The sequence below is a fragment of the Phyllostomus discolor genome, chromosome 2 (assembly GCF_004126475.2).
Source record: "Phyllostomus discolor isolate MPI-MPIP mPhyDis1 chromosome 2, mPhyDis1.pri.v3, whole genome shotgun sequence".
Taxonomy (NCBI): domain Eukaryota; kingdom Metazoa; phylum Chordata; class Mammalia; order Chiroptera; family Phyllostomidae; genus Phyllostomus; species Phyllostomus discolor.
In genome coordinates, this window is record NC_040904.2 from 155,707,800 (window position 1) to 155,728,378 (window position 20,579).

The 20,579-nt window shown below is 42.4% G+C and overlaps 1 pseudogene; it reads left to right on the forward strand.

Moving 5' to 3' along the window:
- The window catches only part of LOC114512957, a 113,568-nt pseudogene that overhangs the window by 49,685 nt on the left and 43,304 nt on the right, over positions 1-20,579 (forward strand).

Below are 20,579 nucleotides of genomic sequence, written 5' to 3' on the forward strand. Positions count from 1 at the left end.
TGCTAGTTATTGTGGAGAAAGTGAGGTATTCAAGTGAGCCTTTCCCTGCAGAAGTTTGCAGCAAACTGAGGGAATTATGCCTTAAAAAGGGAAACAATTGTCTAAGGCAGTGTGGTCTTGAAAAATGACTGGTACAAGTCAGGAAACCTCAATTATTGTTCACAGAGAAGTCAATGTTCACCTTCCCGCCTCCTCAGGAGAAGCCGAGACTGACGAGGAGTCCTGGTCTCGGTGACCTACAAGGCCAGCTCATTTTCAAATCCAGAACCTGTCCATTATTATCTATGTGGACTTGAGTAAGTGCAAGGTCACTGAACATCTCTAAGCATTAGTTTCCTCGCCTGTAAAATAGGGATGACAACACCAATAGTCTTCTCATAAGACTGCTGGAAAAATGGAATAAGGTGATATATAGAAAGAGCTTAGTGTGAGGCCTGTCATGGAGTAGGTGCTCAAAAAAAGTTACACTATTATGTGATCATTGTGTTGCTAAGTACCTCAGAAAACTGCAGAAGTTAAAATGGGAAGGTCGTGGAGGACAGTATCCTTACAATTGTGACCCATTTGAAGGTTCCCCAGACACTGGACCTCTCCATTCTTTGGTAATCCTATATGGACAGCTGATTCCATAATTTCACACACACACACACACACACACACACACACACACACAACTAATAAGAGTTGAAGTAATCAAGAATGGGTTTATGTTGAAACTAGTCCTTCCATTGTGCTTGACTAACATCTAGACATTGGACAGGGGAGAAAGAAAATACAAGCAAGAACACCTCGGGGCAGAATGCATCTGGGAAACAGTAAAGAAGCTGATCAGAGTGGGCCGTGCTGGGGAGCTGGTGGAAGCCATGTCACAGCAGGCTCTGGATGGGCAGCTCAACGAAGTGGAGACCGACCCAGTCGGTCCTTCGCTATCCTGAATCTTCAGGTCAGACAAATCGTATTGTGTGGTCGCCCTCACTCATAGCCATTAAGAATATGTGGCTTCAGTGGATTTGTAAAAGAAAAAAAAGATTTATACAGTTAACACTTCCCATTATTCTCTACACAAGAGTGTCATGTACTTGGATCAGAAGTGATGTCTTTAAAAGAATGTGAGAAGAAAATGTCTATAACTTTTAAGTCTGATAAAACTTGACATACTTTTTCTTTTCACACAGTTTGAAGGAAAACCAGACTCCACAACTTTGTTTTATTTTTGTAGTTCATATATATTCTTCAGATTGCATCTGCTCGCCTCATTCTCTCCATTCAGAGGGTTTCACCTGTCTGACAGCAGTTCATTCATTATTGCACAAATAGACATTATGTATGTATGAGTAAACTGATACTCTGAAAGCTTAGGTTGCTTTTTCAAGTGGATGCAGACCCTGTACCCAGGGTTTAGATATAATTTTGTTTGACTCTAAGTCTGTGCTCTTTGCCCTGGAACACACTGCCTCCTCCCCAGGTACTAGAGTCAAACAGGTAATTAGACATGACTCTGAAAAAAATGAAGGGACCAATAAAGTTCTAACATAAGAAAGTGGCATATGGAAATCAGTGTTCTAAGAAAGCTTCAGAATTACCTTTCAGTGTTAAGGGGAAAAAATGATTTGTGGAAGAGAAGAGAATTAACAGATACCAGCTAACCATTTTTGCAATAATCCAGGTATAATGTAATAAGCTCATAGCCATAAGAATATAAAGGAAAATATATATATATATATATAAAGTATTTTGAAGAAAAGAATTTCAGGAGTTTGTTGAAGATTGAATATTGGGCAGGGAGAGAAGAGAATAAGAGATAACACCAGGATTTCTCATGATACTCATGACATTTTATTGCTGGCTTTACATTTGATAGCTCCTCTTCTCCTCATTATAACCCTGGGAGGTAGAAACCATTCCATTCCCACAGATGAGGAAACAGAGAAGGTAACCTCCTTGCAAGGCCCTTAAAGCTAGCATACACGACTAGTTCCCCTGAGTCGAAAAGCCACGCCCTTCCTTAATCGCTGTGCTGCCCTCCTTTGGAGGGTGGGAAAGCACGACGCCTCTGTTGTGGGGTGGGGAGGGGGCTGATTGGCTCAGTTTCGGAAGTACTAAATTTGAGACTAACAGAGTAGCAGCTATGTGGAGACACTTGGTGTTAACTCCCTGACTGTACACTTTTATAAATCTTCTACAGTTTGACCTTATTATCAATGCATGTCTTTGTGGATAACCCCTTTTTATTATTTAACATTTCTTTAAACATGCTTAAGTATCAAAGGGTGATGTGCAGGTAAAGTTAATATGTTTTAAATTTGAATAAAAAATAATTATATTCTTCTAAACAGCATTTGGCCTACATTTTGGACCTCAGATGTCTGGCCACTTATAAGTGTGTATGCATAAGGCAACAGTGCTTGACAAAGGCACACTAATCCTGGGGGGCGGGGGGGCGGGGGGAGGGTGAAGAGCCTCCAGGCAGAAGTTTGAAAAGAAACCAAACTTAACTCAAAGAATCGAGAATGTAAACATGCCAAAGTTTATTCTGTGGTAGAGGAAAGGGTTTGTCTTCTCCCTCAGTCCCAAGGGCAGAAGCAACATCGGAAGAAATGAACACCAATGACTGGGGAGCTGGTGGTATCATTTCCACCTGCAAAGAACATGTTCTAATTCATGGCAATCTGGAAACCCAGTACAGAAAAGAAAATCACCCTCAGGATGTTGTTCACCTATTATTCTAAACGCATATTTTTTCCTCCTTCTCAGATAAGATCGCATCTCTTAGCCTGAAGACAGAAGTATGGAACCAGAAAGTACAACCCAGCTACTTTTGCTGAGTAATTATTTTGTTTTGTAGCACATTGGACAGTGTTCTGAGGAACCCAAGTCATTCTGAAATGAAAAATAAACTTGGACCAAGTCCGGAAACACCACCTGTAGAGACCCGCTGGCTCGCTCCGCCAGACCGGGCACTGCTCTGCCTTGATCCCCATGGCTCGGTGATCTCAGGGCTCAGGTTGAAGAAAAACTCTGAGGAAAACCTTTGACTTACACATCTGTAACTATGGGACTGGAAAGTTTATCATATCCAGGAAATGTCCTGAGAGTAGTTATTACAGGAACTATTGGCCCTCTGGGAAATTACAGGATTTCTTGGATTTAAGTTTTGAGTGTGAGCCAGAGGTAGATTCAAACCAAGAAATATGGACCGGTGACTAGGAAAAGACTCCCTAACCTTTCTTCTCTTAAGATGATTTATCTTATTGTTTATGCTTCAGTTTCTTAAATATGTAGCAGAGCTATTACCCTGTTCTAATTTGTTCTAATTGGCCAAAATTCTACTTTCTTCTGTGACATCCCCTTCAAAATAAAATTTAAATTTTAATATGGCCCACCCCTTCTACCTCATTCCTGGTCGTACCCTCAGTCCTATGAGCCACTGCAAACTCAGTGACCTCATTTGAGTCTTTGCACAAGCTGTTCCCACTGCCTAGGCTGGCCTGGCAGGCCTCCAGCTTATTTGAAAGGTTAATTCTTACTCATCTGTCAAAATTCAGCTCAAAGCCACTATTCCAGAGTGCCTTCTCTGGGCTCCCCTGACTCCCATCCAAGAGCTTAGTCCCCTTCTGGGCTCCACGAGCAATCTGTGCCCACCTTTCCCACAGCACTGACACTGAATCACATTTGTCCCTTCCTGTGTCTAGTACGGCCACTGGACCACAAGTTCCCTGAGGCCAAGGATGGTGTCTAGTACTCTGGGATCCCCCAAACACTCTCTCTCTCTCCATATGTATTATTTATTATTTTATATATGTATAAATAATATCGGCAACTGACAGTCACTAATAAGGGTTATGGAATGAATACATGAATCAGTACAATTCAATATACACTTTAAAACAACAGTCTGGTATCGGAAAGTTAGTACAACCCAAGTAGACACATCATAATGACATATGATTTAAATAACAAATTTGCTTATGTAAAAGACTTCTGTGCTTCCAATCTTGCCTTCATTACCCTTTTTCACTCTGCCACATAAAATGTTCTTCTTTCTGAACAAAAGCCATTGTGAGCACAGCCCTTCATGACCTGGCCTGGATTACATCTCAGTTTTGTTCCTCCCAATACCCTGCCCCCACACCCCACTGTGGCCATAGCAATCCCCTTGCCCTTCTCAGGGCACATGGTGATCACCCCTCCACAGTGCCCACACAGAGGAAGCACTCAGCCTATGCTTGCTTAGTAAGAAGAAAAGACCAAGCACCTTGTGATACACTAAAGCTTACAGACTGCAACTGAGTGGGGAAATCTTAGCTATGTTTAGGTCCCATAGCTTATTGTATGCCAGGCACTGGGTAAGATACAAAGAGAACAAAGATGGATAGAGCATGGTCCCTACCTCACAGAAATCACTGTGTAATGGGCTAAAAGACATGTAAGTAGATAATTTCTTTTAAAGTGAATGCGATAAAATAAATTGACTAAAGTAAAACAAAAGTTTGCATAGTTCAGAAAAGACTTCCTAGAGAAGACAATTCTTGAGCAAGTCTTGAAGGATGAATAAGTCTATCAGTTTAAGAAAGGGCACTTCAAGCCAAGGGTGACTGAAGACATGGAGGCGTGAAACAGTATGGCATAAGCTAAAAGCTATACATGATATAAGAAAGGGATGGTGGTGGGCTGAACTGGAGCAATTGTAATAGAGATAGAGGGGAGGGGATGAGTGCAGGAAATGAATAGCCTAGGATCAGCATCCTTGATGATGACAGAGTTGCAAGGAATGGGAGAGAGAAGACAGAGTTGTAAGGAATGGGAGAGAGAAGAAGTAATGAGTTGATGGAGAAGGAGCAGCTTTGGGGTGGAATGGGGAAGAAAGAGCTTCAGTTTTAACATGTAGAGATTACTTGTCTCACAGACATTGAGCCACTGTTATAAGCAGTAGGCAGTCTGACATACAAGCAGATATATGTGCTGGCAACCGAGAATCAGAATCAGAGTAAGAAATTTAAGACCATAAGAGCAAATGAGATTGTTTGACAACCATATACGGAAGAAGAAGCAAAGAACCAAAAATAGAGCTGAGGGTCACAGGGAAGAAGCCAGGGAGGAATAGCCCAGGAAGATGATCAAAGAAAGCGGGAAGGTTTTGCATAACCAGCAGTGAGTAGTTCATCAAAGTCAAGGGCATAGAGTTTGCAAGAAAAAGAAATCAAGAGTTATAATTGCAGCAGTGTGGTCCGAAAAGATAAGGACAGAAAAATAATCATTTGGATTTGGCAAGACACATGCCATTGGGCTGACTCTTACACTGGCGGGGGGGGATTCAGTGGAATGACAGGGACTGAAGCCAAATTGCAGAGAATTGCTAAGTGAAAGGCAGGTGAGGAAGGGGAGGGAGTGAGTGTAGGATGACTCCTAAAGAAACCTGAATGAGAATGGAAGAAAAGAAATAGAGTAATATTGGAGGTGGTCAGGGAAGAGAAATAATGGTTCCATTGTCACAGGAAAAAGTATGTTAGGATAGGAGAGTATAAGCCTGTTGGGAACTTGGGAGAAGCCACTGACAACAAAAAAGTGGAAGACAAAGGAAGCTCACTAAACAGGACCTCCTGTGGCCTTGCATTGTGTCTATTTCTTTTCTTCTCCCTCACAGCATGGTGCCTGACAGAGGTATCCAATGTTTGCCAACTGAATAAATGAGTGAGTAAATGATGAAGCAACACCCCAGAGGAAACCAGCAGAAAGCGGTCAAAGGACTAGGGTGAGAGGCTGACTTCCAAGAAGAAAAAAGACACATCGTTCTCTGAAACAGAAGGAGATGAGGGGAAAATGGTTTTCCAGGTCAGAGCTTTCTCACATTAATAGATTAATTTTGAAGACTGCTGAATGCAAGTATTGGGTATTTTAAAACTTCTAATTAAGTGTTATGAGTATTGTTTTATTTACTGTTTCAACATTTCTTGAATGAACATTTTCAGGGAGGTAAAATATATTCTTTCCAGCCTTCTAGTCTATTTTACTATCATATCACTAAAGACAAGAAATCCCTTAAAAACATAAACCTTGACTTTTTTTTACTTAATTTTTTAGAGAAGTTTTAGTCTTACAACAAAATAGAGAAAAAGGTAGAGAGATTTCCTATATAGTGAATGCCCCAACACATGCATAGCCTTTTCCATTATCAATGTCATTCAGCAGAATGGTATATTTTTAAACCAAGAATGACACATCTTAATCACCCAAAGTCCATAGTTTATCGTAGGGTTATCTCTTAGTGCTGTGCATTCTGTGGGTCTGGATAAATGTATGGTGACATGTATTTATCATTGTAGTCTCACACAGACTCTTTTCACTGCCCTGAACATTTCCCACCCTCTCCCATTCATCTCTCCTCTTTCCTACTCCTGGCAACCTCTGATCTTTTTATTGCCCCCATAGTTTTGCCTTTTCCACAAAGTCATATAGTTGGAACATACAGTTTATAATCTTCACAAGACAGTATATATGTGACGATATAACACATGTTTAACCCAAATTTGCCTTCAAAATGGTCATTGAATGAACTGGAAATGCTTCTTGAAAACATCTGCCTCCTGGTTCACATTAGCATTAGGGCATGGCACAAATAGGGAAGTGTTTCCAACTTTCTCAAATCCCTTACCATTCCCAGACCATATCATACCTCCACACCCTGCCCCCTCTGCCTGAAACTCTCTCTCTTCTGCTCGTCTTCACCTGGCCGACTCTACCCATCCTTCGAGATCCAGTCAAAGGCCAATTTACTTACAAAGCTTTTCCCAACTCCATGCTCACCCTGCAGTGATTATTCCTGTATTATGATACTAATTTGCTTTATTATAATTATGAATCAGTTGAGTTCAACCAAGCATGCCTTTTCATGTTTGTGCCCCCAATACCTACCACACACAGAGGCTTGGTTCCAGGGCAGAAGCCATGGAGGTGGTGAAAAGTGCTTGAGTTCAGGTTATTTTGAAGACAGAGCCAGTGGGATTTGTTGCTATCAACTGGATGTACATAGTGTACAAAAGAAAGAGAGGAGCCAAGGCTGGCAATACGGTTTTTGCCCTGAGCGACAGGAGGCGCAGAGTTTCTGTTAACAGACACAGGGAAGACTGTGGGAGGAGCAGGGCAGGCATACAGTTTTAATCTGAGATGCTTATTAAGCACCCAAGTGGAGGGGTTAAGGGGGCAATTGAACATATGAGTCAGAGCTTCAGGGAAAATATCTGTGTTCTATAAACTTGGAAATCATCAGTATATATGTGCTATTTAAAGCCATGGGACTACATGAAATCTCCAAGGGATAAGCACAAATAAACAAGAGAAGAGGCCCACGGACTGAGACCTCGGGCACTCCGACTCCGAGTGGGCAACTCCGACGTCCACAGGGCGTGACGTGGGAAGGAGGAGGCAAACTACAGGGGCACCAGCACGCAGCACTTGGTATCTTGAAAGTTAGGTGGGAAAAGTGGTTCAAAGAGGGGGAAGTGATCTCTCGGGAAAGTTCATTGGATTTCAGAGAGAGGTCGCTGACAACCTTATAGAAAGGTTTTACTCTCACAGAATCGTGAGAGTAAAAGCGTCACTGGAGTAGGGACAGATTATGATGGGAGGAGAGGCCTCAGGGACATCAGGTGTTGACTCCTTAAAGGAGTTTTGCTGTAAAGAGGAGGAGAAAAATGACACGGTGGCTAGAGCAGAATCACCAAAGGCTTCGTTTGGTTTTGATATTTGTGTTTAAGATGGGAGCTATCATAGAATATTCCACATTACCAAGAATGATCTAGCAGAAAGGAGGAAATTAATGATGCAGTAGGAAAGAACCAGACTGAGGTGCTAACTAATTGCTACATAATTAATAAGCAATGTCTTTGGGAAGTTTAGAATTGATGGGATCTAGGAGACAAATGAAGGGACTGGGCTGAAATAGGGAGGGACACAGAGAGTACATAAAGGAAAGTGGGAAATGGTTACAGGCAGGTCAGCAGGTGAACAAGTTCTCCTACTCTCGTCATAAAATGTCCTCAGATAACAGCGAGGAGATGAAGGAGGTGATAAAAATTTAAGGAAAGCCCTGGCCATTGTGGCTCAGTTGATTGGAACATCATCCCAGAAACAGAAAGGTTTCAGGTTTAATTCCAGGTCAAGGCACATGCCTGGGTTTGAGGGTTCAGTCCCCAGTCTGGGCACATACAAGAGGCAGCCGACTGATGTTTCTCTCTCTCTCTCTCTCTCTCTCTCTAAAATCAATAAGCATGTCTTCAGGTAATCAATAAGCATGTCTTCAGGTGAAGGAAAAAAAGCCATTAAAAAAATTAAGAAGAGAAGATGTGAAATAATTGCCTAAGACAGTATTCCTTAAATTTTTTTTATTACAAAAATACATTTTACATCCTAACCCAGCACATATGTATATGTAAATACGGGTACATATAGCTGAAACAAACATTCCGTGAAATAATATTTACCTTTATTATATGGTATGAATTCTATTACATTCTAGCCTGCACTAATCTATTCCATTTTTTAAATGCACGGTTTGAAATGTGATTAATAATTCACCTAGAAAAGTGGGAGAAGGAATGGACGAGGGAGACAGAACAGGCAGCCAGGCAGCAGGATGGATCCACGTGAGGATAATGGAGATGGATTTCACTTGAGCCCAGTAGCCACGGCTGTGGGTTTTTATCCAGCTGTGTTCAGCTGCAAGGAGGCAGGCATGGAGCGAGCAGAGCATTAGATTTAAGTAGGACTGGGGTTTTCCAGACACAAGGATGAAGCGAGGACATCACGAGTTGGCGAGGGCCTTCATACAACGTCAAAGCATGGGAGCCAGGCCAGGCCAGGCTGTACACTGAGGGGGACTGAGAAGAGAAAATGTGGTCAGATCTATGGAGTGAAGGTCTGGTGGGTTGGGGGAGTGAGCCAGGACTGCAGAGGGAGTGAGCTGGAAAGGCAGGGTGTGGTGGGGGGAATGTGGGTGCTTGAACGAGGTTAATGCTGTTTTGGAAAACACAAGGTCAAGGGTATGACCATGGGAGAGAACGACTGAGGGAAGGAAAGGGACAAGATCCATGGAGGAGAAGGGGCTACGGAACCAAGAGCACGAAGTGTTGAAAGGATCGTTTATCTGGGTACTGAAATAGCTAAAAATTATTACAGGAATTTTAAGAGAAAAATGGCAGTGAACCAGAAGCTAAATATATTAAAGAAATTAAGGGAAGGGTCAGGAAGTAGATGACTGTGGGAAGCAGGGGTTGTGGAAGAGTCTGAAGCAGGGACTTCAAGGCGGGAGTTTTCAGGAGATGGAAGGGAGAAGGGCTGGTCAGGATGGCAGTGAGGAGCTGGTGGCACCACTCGGGGCCCAGTGCTTGGGTGGGAACACAGCAGGAGAGAGAGAGCAGCAGGGAAGCAGGGTGCTCACCAAGAGCCGGGTTTCCACTGAGCAAAACCCTGAGATGAATATTCAGAGAAGTGGAGGCCCTGTGAATTTTGCATCTGACAGATCCTGAGTTCCAGAGAGCACAATCAAAGTCTTCTGAAGTGGGAAGGGCAGAGAAGTGGGCCCCCTTAACAGATGTACGGAGCCGTGTAAGGACGAACATTTAAGGGGCAGAGAAAATTGCTTCGCTCTATGGTCCTTTAGAAGGTGTCAACAGAGTTGGCATTCGTGTTATATATTTTTTACCACATTTTAACCTCTCCTTCTCTTTTGAACAGATCTCATTCTTTAACATTCTTATTTTTTTTAACCCAGAAATAAGTGCAACAAAATTTAACAATCTAGTTGAATCTCAGAGAGGAAAAACTTCCCACTTGACATTAACTCAAGAAACAAATGATTTGATTTCTTTGTTAGAAAGCTGGTAAACACTAAAATAGTTGAAACTTTGTGCTTTGAATTAGTACTTCACAGAAAATATAAGCTTATTAAAGAGTTCCCATGGACCACCTAAAGTTCACCCAAGGATATGGGAGCATTCATCCAAAAATTTTTCAAACCTTACTTTGTGTACACTGTGAATATGCAACATGGGCTCCACCCACTGGATATTTCATGTTACTGCAATATTACTGTTAAACATTTGCAAATAGAGGTTTTCATTCATTCAATATTATTCATTATTGGTAAATATTATTTATTGATTGTCTTCTATGTGCCAAAAAACTGTTATAGGCCCTTAAGATACAATAGTGGACACAAAAGGCAAAACTTCCTTTCCTATTGGAACTTAAATTTTAGTGTATAAAATTTCTTACTTTGTTCACCATAATAAACTACAGGTCATGTCAGTGTAATAGGCATCCTAGATAAGGCTGAGCCCTAGGACTTCAGGAAGTTGGTGCATAAAAGCAAAAAAAAAAAGCTTTTTAATTAAAAGTTACCAATTTTTTTCCTAAAGATAGAAATATCAATTCACCTTTAAAAGGCAGGTATTTTTCTGTGGTAACAAAATCTTATCCTGTGTGCTCACTACCCCCTTGCATTGTTTTTGGAGATTTTACTCATTTACTTTTAGAGAGAGGGAAAGAGAGGGAGAAAGAGAGAGAGAAAAACATCGGTGTGTGGTTGCCTCTTATATGCCCCCAACTGGGGACCTGGCCCACAAGCCAGGCATGTGCCCTGATTGGGAATCAACCCAATGACCCTTTGGTTCCCAGGCCAGCACTCAGTCAACTGAGTCACATCAATAGGGCCCTCTGCATTTTTAATATATAATTTTATTAATCTTCTACATATTCACTACTTATTTAAAGATTTTACTTATTTATTTTTAGAGAGAGGAAAGAGAGGGAGAAAGAGAGGGAGAGAAACATCAATGTATGAGAGATACATCAACTGTTTCCCTATCCCATGCCCCCAACTGGGGACCTGGCCTGCAACCCAGGCATGTGTCCTGACTGGGAATTGAACTGGCAACCCTTTGATTTGCAGGTTGCCAATCAGCCACTGAGACACACCAGCCAGGGCCATTACTTTTAAAATTTAGTTATTTTCACTTTTTAAAAACATTATCATGCTGTATGTGATCAGGGGATGGCTTCCTTTTTAATTTGGTATTATATTGCTAAGATTCTCCGTGGTGCAAATGTACCACAGCTCATTTTCCCACTCGTCAACTGACAGGCGCTCAGGCTCTTTCCAGAGTTTTCCTACTTAAATAGCGCTGCTGTGAGCCTGCTGTGCACATTCCAGCTGGGGGCACACTAGAGGTGGTCTTCGCTATATACTAGGATGGAATGGCTGAGTCACTCGAATAAAAATGTTTGTTTTTTCAAGATAATGACACGCTGTTGTTCTGAGTGACAGTAACAAATTATGCTCCCTCTGAAAATGTATGAGGGATCATTTGAAACCAAATTCTAACACTTGGCATTTTCATATTTTTAAATTTGAGCCGGCTAATGGATACAAAGTGGCATCTTGCCGTGGTCTCAATCGGCACCACATGCCATCACAGCCTTGCTGGCAGCACGCGGACCCTCCTGTGTGGAAGGTTTGTCCGTCTTTCCTCTCATTATGTTGTGTTGTTCATGCTTCCCTTATTGTTTGAAGGAGTTCCCAAAGTACTCTTTTCACTCTTTACTTCAAAATAAGTTAAACTTAGAGAAAGGTTGAGAGAAAAATACAAAGCGTTTCTATCGTAAATTATCCTCCACCCACTTTACAGCTGTTAACATTTTATCATTTTCCTTATCATCCTCATTCTCTGTCTTTCTCTCTTCCTGTGTGTGTATAATTCTTTCTCTGAATCACATTAGAGAGTAAGTTTCAAACATGGCATCCCATTATTTATTGATACTTTAGTATGTATTTCCTAAAAACAAAGATGGACTCCTAATAGTCAAACACAACCACCAAAATCAAGAGAGGAGCACTGATACAATGCTACCATCAAATTCACACATGCCACTCAGATGTCGCCAACTGTCCCAACAGTTCCTTCCACACGTCTGGATGTCATCAGGGCCACGTGTGTGTACTTGCCGGGGGGCCTGTGTCGTCTCCTCCAGCCTGGAACAGCTCCCTGTCTTTTGTCTTGCATCATCTCAGCATTTTGAAGAGTATAGGACAGTTATTTAGTAAAATGTCCTTCCTTATGGATTTGCCTGGTGTTTCCTCATAATCAGCTTTAGGTTATGCCTTTCTGGCCAGAATACCACTGGAGGGATTCTGCGTCCTTCTCAGTGAATCCTGTATGGAGGCATGTGATGTCGATTTGTCCCGTTGCTGGGGAACTTAACTTATGTGAACTGGTTAATCTGGTGTCTGCCAAATTTCTCAGCTATAGAGTTATGTAATAAGTGTTTCAAACTTATTAATATCTAGTTAATAAACACTTGGGGGTATAGTGAGTCCTCACTTAATATTGTCAACAGGTTCTGTGATTTCTAAGTGAAACAACATGTACCAGAACAAATTTTACCGTAGGCTAACTGATTTAAACAAGAGTTAAGTTCCTGTGGCATTTCATCAACATTATAAATAAACAACATTATTCGAGGATGGGCTGTACTTTGCTACAATGTAAATATTACCCCATATCTACCCTCATACTGTTACACTATTGTCTTAATCACGCCTTTGCATTAAGCTCTGATAAGTGTTTCAAGAAGTATCTTGGCTGTTTGGGGACTTTTACTCTTCCATATAAATTGCAATATCAGCTTAGCAAGTTCCATGATTTTGAATCAATTGCTTTGAAACTATTCAAGTTGGGGAGAATTGGCATGTTTATGATATTATCTTCTTTCCCATAAACATAATATGTCTATTCATTTACTTGGGATCTCTTTTATATCTCTTAATAAAGTTTTATAACTTTTCCTGTAAGGTTTGCTTCAAGAAATGGCTCAAGTTTCATGGGATATAGAGCTGACATTTGGGACAGAAAGGATGTGAATTTATAACCTTTATCTTGGACTGGCAGTGAGCCTAGACCGAACTGGTCTTGGTTCAGGCCAACTGGAAGTGAATATTGAAGTCACATCGTCACATCTATATGCGATAAATACTTAAATTGCAGGTGAGCTCTTTGCTATGTTTTGTAGCCTGAGGAACCAAGAGCAGCAACGTCTCCTGTGACACCCTCTACGAGGCAGTGTGGGAAGGCCTGCAGGGGGCCAGCACCTGGGCAGGAAGTTTCTGGAGAAAGTAGAGATGCAGATCAGCTTGAAGAACTGTGGCCCCCAGGCACCATCAGGCTTAAATCTACTCCTGCCCCAAGTTCTCCATGTGTGGTCTGGGGGGCCAGCAGCACACTGATGAGGCCAAGGCTGTGGACATATCGAGGTGCTGAAGAAACCCAACAAGAATAAGAACCTGGTCAAGAAGCTGGTCAAGAAGTATGATGCCTTTTTGGTGATCGAGCAGGTCCCACAGGTCCTGGGCCCCAGCCCGAATAAGGCTGGCAGATTTCCTTCCTCACTTGCCCTCAATGAGATCATGGGGGCCGAAGTCGATGAAGCACAATCCACGATCAAGTTCCAGATGAAGAAGCTGCTGTGTCTGGCACTGGCTGTTGGTCACGTGAAGATGACAGATGATGAGGCTGTGTACAATATCCACTTAGTTGTCAGCTTCCTGGTGTCGTTGCTTGAAAGAACTGGCAGAATGTCGAGGCTTTGTACATCAAGAGCATCGTGGACAACCCCAGCTCCTGTACTAAGGCTCAGCTTATGAAACCATACTGCTACCAAAAATACTGGTGGTAAAATGTGTTTGATTTTAGACACTTCAAGTGGAGTTGAAGCATCCACTACTTCCTCCCACTTTCCTGACCTGAGAAGTCGGTAGGAGCTAGAGTAGATAAAGAGACTGCTAAGATCCAAGAGAACCCGCAGAAAGAAGAAGGACCTGGGACCAGAATTCTGTTATCCTATGTGAAAGATCATTGTGCTGTGGGAGAGGATGCAGCGCTAGACAGTGGGGACTGTGGAAGCAATCCAGGACGAGAGGTGTGGGAGGAGATATTCAGGAAATGAAGCAACACCCAGGAGGACAGATCCTTAAGTAGAAACTGATGGGCCATTGCTCCCTGAACATCCCCTTGTCACAAGCCCACCTGTTGTAAATTACCAGTCACAGGTGTGTCCCAATCAGCAGATGAAGAGATCATAAAGCGAAATTCCCTGATTTCTGCTATTGACACTGTTTCACAGCAAAGCCAGAATAGGAAAAATGTTTTATGCAAAACAGAAAGAAGAAGCCTTGCTAGTGAGCTGTAAATTCAACCATGACCAACCCACAGCACTTTAATATCCCAATGAGCACAGCCTCCAAGACGGCCCAATTCCACGAGGGCCAACACCAGGTGATCCCCGTGGTTTGGCCTGATTCTGGCTAGCGTCCAGAACACCAGGGCATCAATGGGCTGGTGACCTCGTGACCCTGCTTTGAGAGTCGAGATCATCGGGAGTTCAGTAAGATTAGACAAGCAGGAAAAGATAACAAGGTTGTTACCTTGTGAAAATCAAAATGCCTAAGGAGGACGCGTGTCCTTTATGGAGACCCACCACACCTCTGCCACAGAAATGGGCCAGGGAGGTCCCATGGGCAGGGCCTGCCTGTCCTCAGAAAACAGTTCTGGTGCAGAACTGTCTGGTGCTGCTTCTTCCCACAAAACTTAGCAATCAAAGCTCAGAAATGATTCTTTTAGCCTAAAATTTTGAAAGTAGAAGTTTGTTTCCCAATACCACCATCAAAACTTTGAAATGTTACATTTTAAATAATGTAACTTACAGGTGAGCTTTTCAACATAATTTAGCTGAAAAATGTACTCCCGAGTAACTGAATGTGCTGACCAATTGCTTAAGCTGATTAAAGGCCACTGCCTAAAATGAGGACTTTTGCTTTAGAGTGCTATTTTTCTTTCTTTCTTTCTTTCTTTCTTTCTTTCTTTCTTTCTTTCTTTCTTTCTTTCTTTACAGAAATTAGATACAGAGCTAGTTTTCTATGGAGGCAAATTCATGGCAGAGCTATGAATCTCCTACCACAAGTATAGTCCCATTCTTCCAGTAACACTGTGTGTCCTGTGGAAGGATGCAGCCTAATAATGTGATTAGATTTAGAAACTGTCAGATATGTTTTTATTTAATTTCAGCTTGTCAAAAAGAGCTGTGGCATAGAGACATCAATTATAACAACTACCACGGCCATCAGAAGTTAAACCAGAATATATTATAGTCATTGGGGGGAAAATGCAGTTCAAGTCAGGAAAGGAAAAAATGAGCCAAGAATCCCAGGGAATTCAATTTGGGTAGTTGGAGATCTGAAATGATTGACAATAGGTCCAACTGATAAAATACTTCTGCCATCTAGTCTGGTCATGTTTTATGACATTTTATAACTATTTAAGCTATGTTTTAGAAAACATGATATCCATAGATACAAAGAAATTGAGATTTGTATTTTTAAACACATAAAAATTCATGCTGTATACTCCTAACAGTTCTTATCTCCTTGAAGCAAGGGTGAGAAAGCACAGAACATTTAACAACTAATAATCTGATTTGAGACTTTTTTTCCTCCTTAATCAATCCAGCTAATGACCCTTGTAAACCGCCCCCAAGGACACTTTAAGCACTTCATGCAGAAAATGTCTTCCACCGCACATGGGTAAATTTGGATAAACAAAGGTTCTTCCTTTTCATTTTCGCAGTGGGCCTTTTATAATTCTGATATCGCATATTCCATTTTCAAAGGCTTTCATTTGTCCCTCTGAAACAGTCGCAGAGTTCTGTAGGCCTCTAGTCCCTTCCAGCTACCATGCTCTCTCCACCATGAGTGCCGGCTCCGGCAGGGTGTCAGGGGAAAGGAGCAGGGGAACCTGCGATCAAAACCCAGCCGCACCGCTTCTTCTTCGCTGAGCGCTGTGGAGCACGTTATGAACCAGCCTGAGCTTCATTTCCCCGTCTGTCTATCCATCTTTCGGCGTGGCTGTGTGGATTTGAAGTAATGTGTGCATAGCATGCAGCCCATACTACTGCTCAGAAAAGCATGGCTGTTCTCTGCACCACATTAGTGCTGCCCTGCATGGATACAGTGCTGCCCCGTCCAGCTACGTTTTCCTCTTTGCTAACTAAACAATCTGTCCATTCCCTCCGACACAACACTTTCACAACTCATTTATGCCATGCAGGTCTTTGGCTTATTTTTAAATTAGTAATCCTCTTTAATTTGCTTGATGTGTGACCTGAATTTTAATGCCACATCATTATTTGAGATAAACTCATGAAGAATAAGGCATCCTGGAGGTCTCTATAGGAGCCAAACACTCACAGAGGTAGGGGCGGGGGTGGGGGAGGGGCACGAGGGAGTAGAATAGGGTTCCCAAGGGGACTCTGGGAATGACTTAGTCCAACCAGAAGAAAGATTTGGGGGTCAGAGAGCCCTTGGCCCTTTTCCTTGCTCTGCTCCTTCATACCACATGACCCTGACAGGTCACCTTCCTTCTCTTAGCCTCTCTTGCCTGGAGACATGATATAATGATACCTGCCACATGGATGCATTGTGAGGACTGGATAAGATAATGCTCGGTAGGGCAAAAGCAGGTTTACAGTTGTTTGTATGGGAACTAATACAGCAATAAATAAATAATAATACAGAATAAGCTGTGTCGTGCACTCACAACTGTACACCTACCTTTGCCCCACCTGTGCACGTCAGACGTGTAGCTGAGAGTGAGCACTCGATAGAAGATGATGGCAGCAGCCGCATCTCCACGTGTGAGATGCTGAAGGACACAAGCCACACGTTTAGTTTGTTCTGCTCGTTTCTTTCACTGATGTGTAGGTGATGGTGAGAATGGTGAGGCGCTCTCTGTGTGAGGCAGGCAAAACGTATATGCTCTGTAATGTGTGTCTCATACTACGTATTTAATTGAGAATATTCGGTTCTACTGCGGTAGACGAGAAAAAGCAAGGAGGATGGGTGAAACTCATGAGATGCCCTAAATAAACATAGCAAAGCAAGTGGCTGTGAGACACCAGCAGCATTCAGAGCTGGTGGTCACTAAGATACATTATAAAGATAGAAAGAATTAAATGTTGGGTTTTTAAAAGATGGAACACTCAAGAATGTTTATATGAAAGGTAACATATCAAAGGACCAAATCATAAGGTACAAATCAAGCCCTCTGAAGACTGATGTGTCATCTCTAATTGGCCAGCCACTGGGACCTCATTCTGGCTTTGTCTGCACTCTAGATGAGGCAAGACCAAGACAGAAAAAGCAGCCAAAACCCAAGTTCCTGTGGACAGTGGCCAGAGCCAGCACCTGAGATCACTCCTGGGCAGCCACATCCTTCTCTCCTTCCTCCCTTTCTCCCTCCCTCTCTCCTTATTTAGCTTCTTTCATTTTTTACCCACAGCCTTCTTCTTCTTATCTCAGGAACCACATGTGAGTTCACTTGGGTCTCTGCTCTAAATTATTTTTCTGCTCTAAAAATTAAAGTTTTGTTCACTATATCCAGCTTGCCACCTGGGCTTTCCAGAAAATGACATCTCTCCTGGGAGATTCCTCAGCCCTTTGCACTCACAAGCCCCTGGCAGACCCACCTCACTAATTAGGCAGGCATGTTTCTACCAATCTGAATCCCACTGGTAGACAAGCATTGAATGTAAGCACCAACCTCTTACTATATATGCATAAAATGATGTCTGAACACCTAGGGAAAGCATGGTAACAGGGTTGTTCTTTTTGGGGAATGAATCAGGGATGTCTGGGTCATTTTTCCTCCATGTCCTCCTTCATAGTTCTCTCCCAGCTCTCTCAGGCAATGCTCACCATCTCATGTTTCCTTTGATAGAGCCTGAGGGAAAATGTCAGGTTCTTCAGAGTGAAATGGCTCCAAAACAGAAAGAAAAAAGAAAAGAAAAGAATCTTTCTCTTGCTAATATTTCCTGCCAGAAAAGGGTGAGGGAGGAAACCTAGTCATTCCACAACGAAGCTAAGTATAAAGAACCAAGATTTATGCTTCTTATATAAAGGTAAAGGCAAAGAACCAACACTTGTAAGTCCTTTCATCCCCACCCCTCAGCAAGCAAGCAACCAATCAACAAGCAAATGAACTAGCAAACCACAAAGGGCATTTACTGAATCCTGAAACTAGAAACTCCAGAGTGTAGACAGGCAGTGGCCTGGTCTCATCTGGGCTCTGGCTCTATTTTTCCACAGCTCTCTTGGCTCTCCTCTTTTCTTCTTATTCACTTAGTCTTCAGACTGGCTGCTGTCATGATGACAACGTAGCTCCTGCCGCATCCAGAACAGCAGGCTTCCTTGTTCACCTCAGGAGGAATAAGACTGAGGTACAGGACAAAAGTTCTGAGCTTCACTCAGATCCGACTGCCCTCTGGCCTGGATAAAATCATTCACCAATTGGCTTAAATCTAGGATCCCTCAACCAATCCCTGTGGCATGGAAAATGAGATTAGCCTGCTAGGGATAAGCAGATGGAGGGGAGTCAATTGCACCAAAACCACAGAGCTGTGACACAATAGAGGAACAGTGGTTTCCCAAAGAAAAATTTGGGCACAATTAGAATGAAAACATGGGTTGATGGTGCATAGGCGACAAATGACAGGTATTGAACCCACAACACACTCCTCACGGGGTGGAGGAGGTCAATATACTCCTGATGAATGTGTTGTTTTATGAAATTTTGTCAACTAATTTCTTCTAAGTTTACTGTTAGCTTACTGAAGATTAATCTCCTGTTGCCTCATACCAGAATCAAGCATTTTCAGATGATAAGATGGAGTCATTTCAGAGAGACTAACACAATTCAGCCTCCTGTTCTTTAAATGCAAACTCTTAAGAATGATTATTTAATGTTTCAATTTAACTATGGTTGTTGCATTCAAACATACCACTCACTTGAAAGAACAAAGTATTTCAGCAGCTTCATCTTCAGTATCTTTCTGGCTTAATCTTATTTCCATGTTGTGTTCCTATGAAAGTTAATTTCCTGCTGTAACACTATTGGATGTATTCTTCCAAAATTTAAGTCCATTTCCAACTGAGAGTTCTCCACATTTCAAGCATATTTTCTGCCAGGGCCAAGTAGAATCAAAACTCAAGGGATATGACTTTGTATTGTTTTATTCTCATTCAATGAATCTTTTCCTAGCAGTCCTCTGGGGGCTCTGCTGCATCTTTTACAAGCTCCTAATCAGAGGGTCTATGTACTTTAACTTATAATATTACTTTCTGCTGAGCATGATACGTGGTTGGGTCAAAATATCCACAATTTGAATTCTACTACTTCACCACATTTACATTTCTTTTTCAGAAGAGCACTCAACTAACCTTTAGGGTGTGGTTGTGCCTCAGTAGTAAGAGCAGTATGGCTTCACAGGTTGTTCCAATCAGTTACATGGTCAGGACCAATGGGTTCTAAGGTAACTGAAGGTTTATGCTTGCCTTTGCCATCAAGCCCCATCTGAGCTATGACTCCTGACCAGAGATGACTGCTAATTTTAACTTCTAATAGGAGCTGAGATGGGGGTATAGAAGAATATTGGAGTGTTTTAAAATGTACCCAGAATCTGTTTTGATCAGGTAATATAAGGTACCAAATACAGAGACAATTGCCTTTGAAAGAAGAGTTTATTACTTAGTTCCCAAGAGGAGAGGCATGCAATGCCACACAGAGCCACATGGGTGAATACCAGGGTCAGTCAGGAGGCAGGAGGAGTGAGGGGAGTGGAAGCATGGCCCAAAGCCTTTACTTTAGTTTCTACAGGAAAGATAAAATGGGTAAGAGAGGACAGGCAAGTTTGAGCAAGCTGAGTTTTGGGTGTTTTAATAAGTTCAGAGGGCTCTGAGCTCTGAGTGGTCTCTAGTTGTGATACTGGCCCTGAGTGATTTAGGACAGGGAAAACATTGGCTTGACATATGAAAGTCAGATAAGGAGATGGCTGGTGATATGGCCTTTGGATTGGCTGGCTTGCATATGAAAGTCTCACAGGCAAGTCGTTTACTATCTCTTGGAATTTGCTAGCCCCTGGAGAGGCAGTCTCTCCAGGACTAGCAAGACCCCGAGATGTCAAAGCCACATAAAATACAGGAAAAAAAAGAGATAATTCTGTGAGGAAAAGGGAGAAGACATTGGTTGGCACTTGCATAGATTGTGTAAGAACCAGGGCAGGATTGGGACCCAAGATGGCAGAAGAATAAGTGGAAGCTACATTAACCTCCTCCCAAGACCAAACTGGAATTACAGATAAATTATAGAAAAATCATCCTGAATAACCAGCTGAACAGTAGCTGGAAAGGAGCTTTATAACCACGGACAGACAGAAGAAGTTACATCACCACAATGTGACTGGTAGGGAGTACAGAAGAGGCACAAGAGGGCTCCAAGCAGCCGCTGAAGTTCCAGAGGGTATTTTAGCAGCCAGGAGGTTCCCCTGAAAAGTGTGGGGTCTAAACCCCAAGCTAGGCTCCCCAGTTAACAGCACCAAAACCAGGAAGGAACCCAAATAACATATAGCTGTGAAAAGCAGCAGGGTTTCTGTGAGACAGGTGGAAACGCAAAGAGCCTCTTAAAAGGCCAGCACACAAA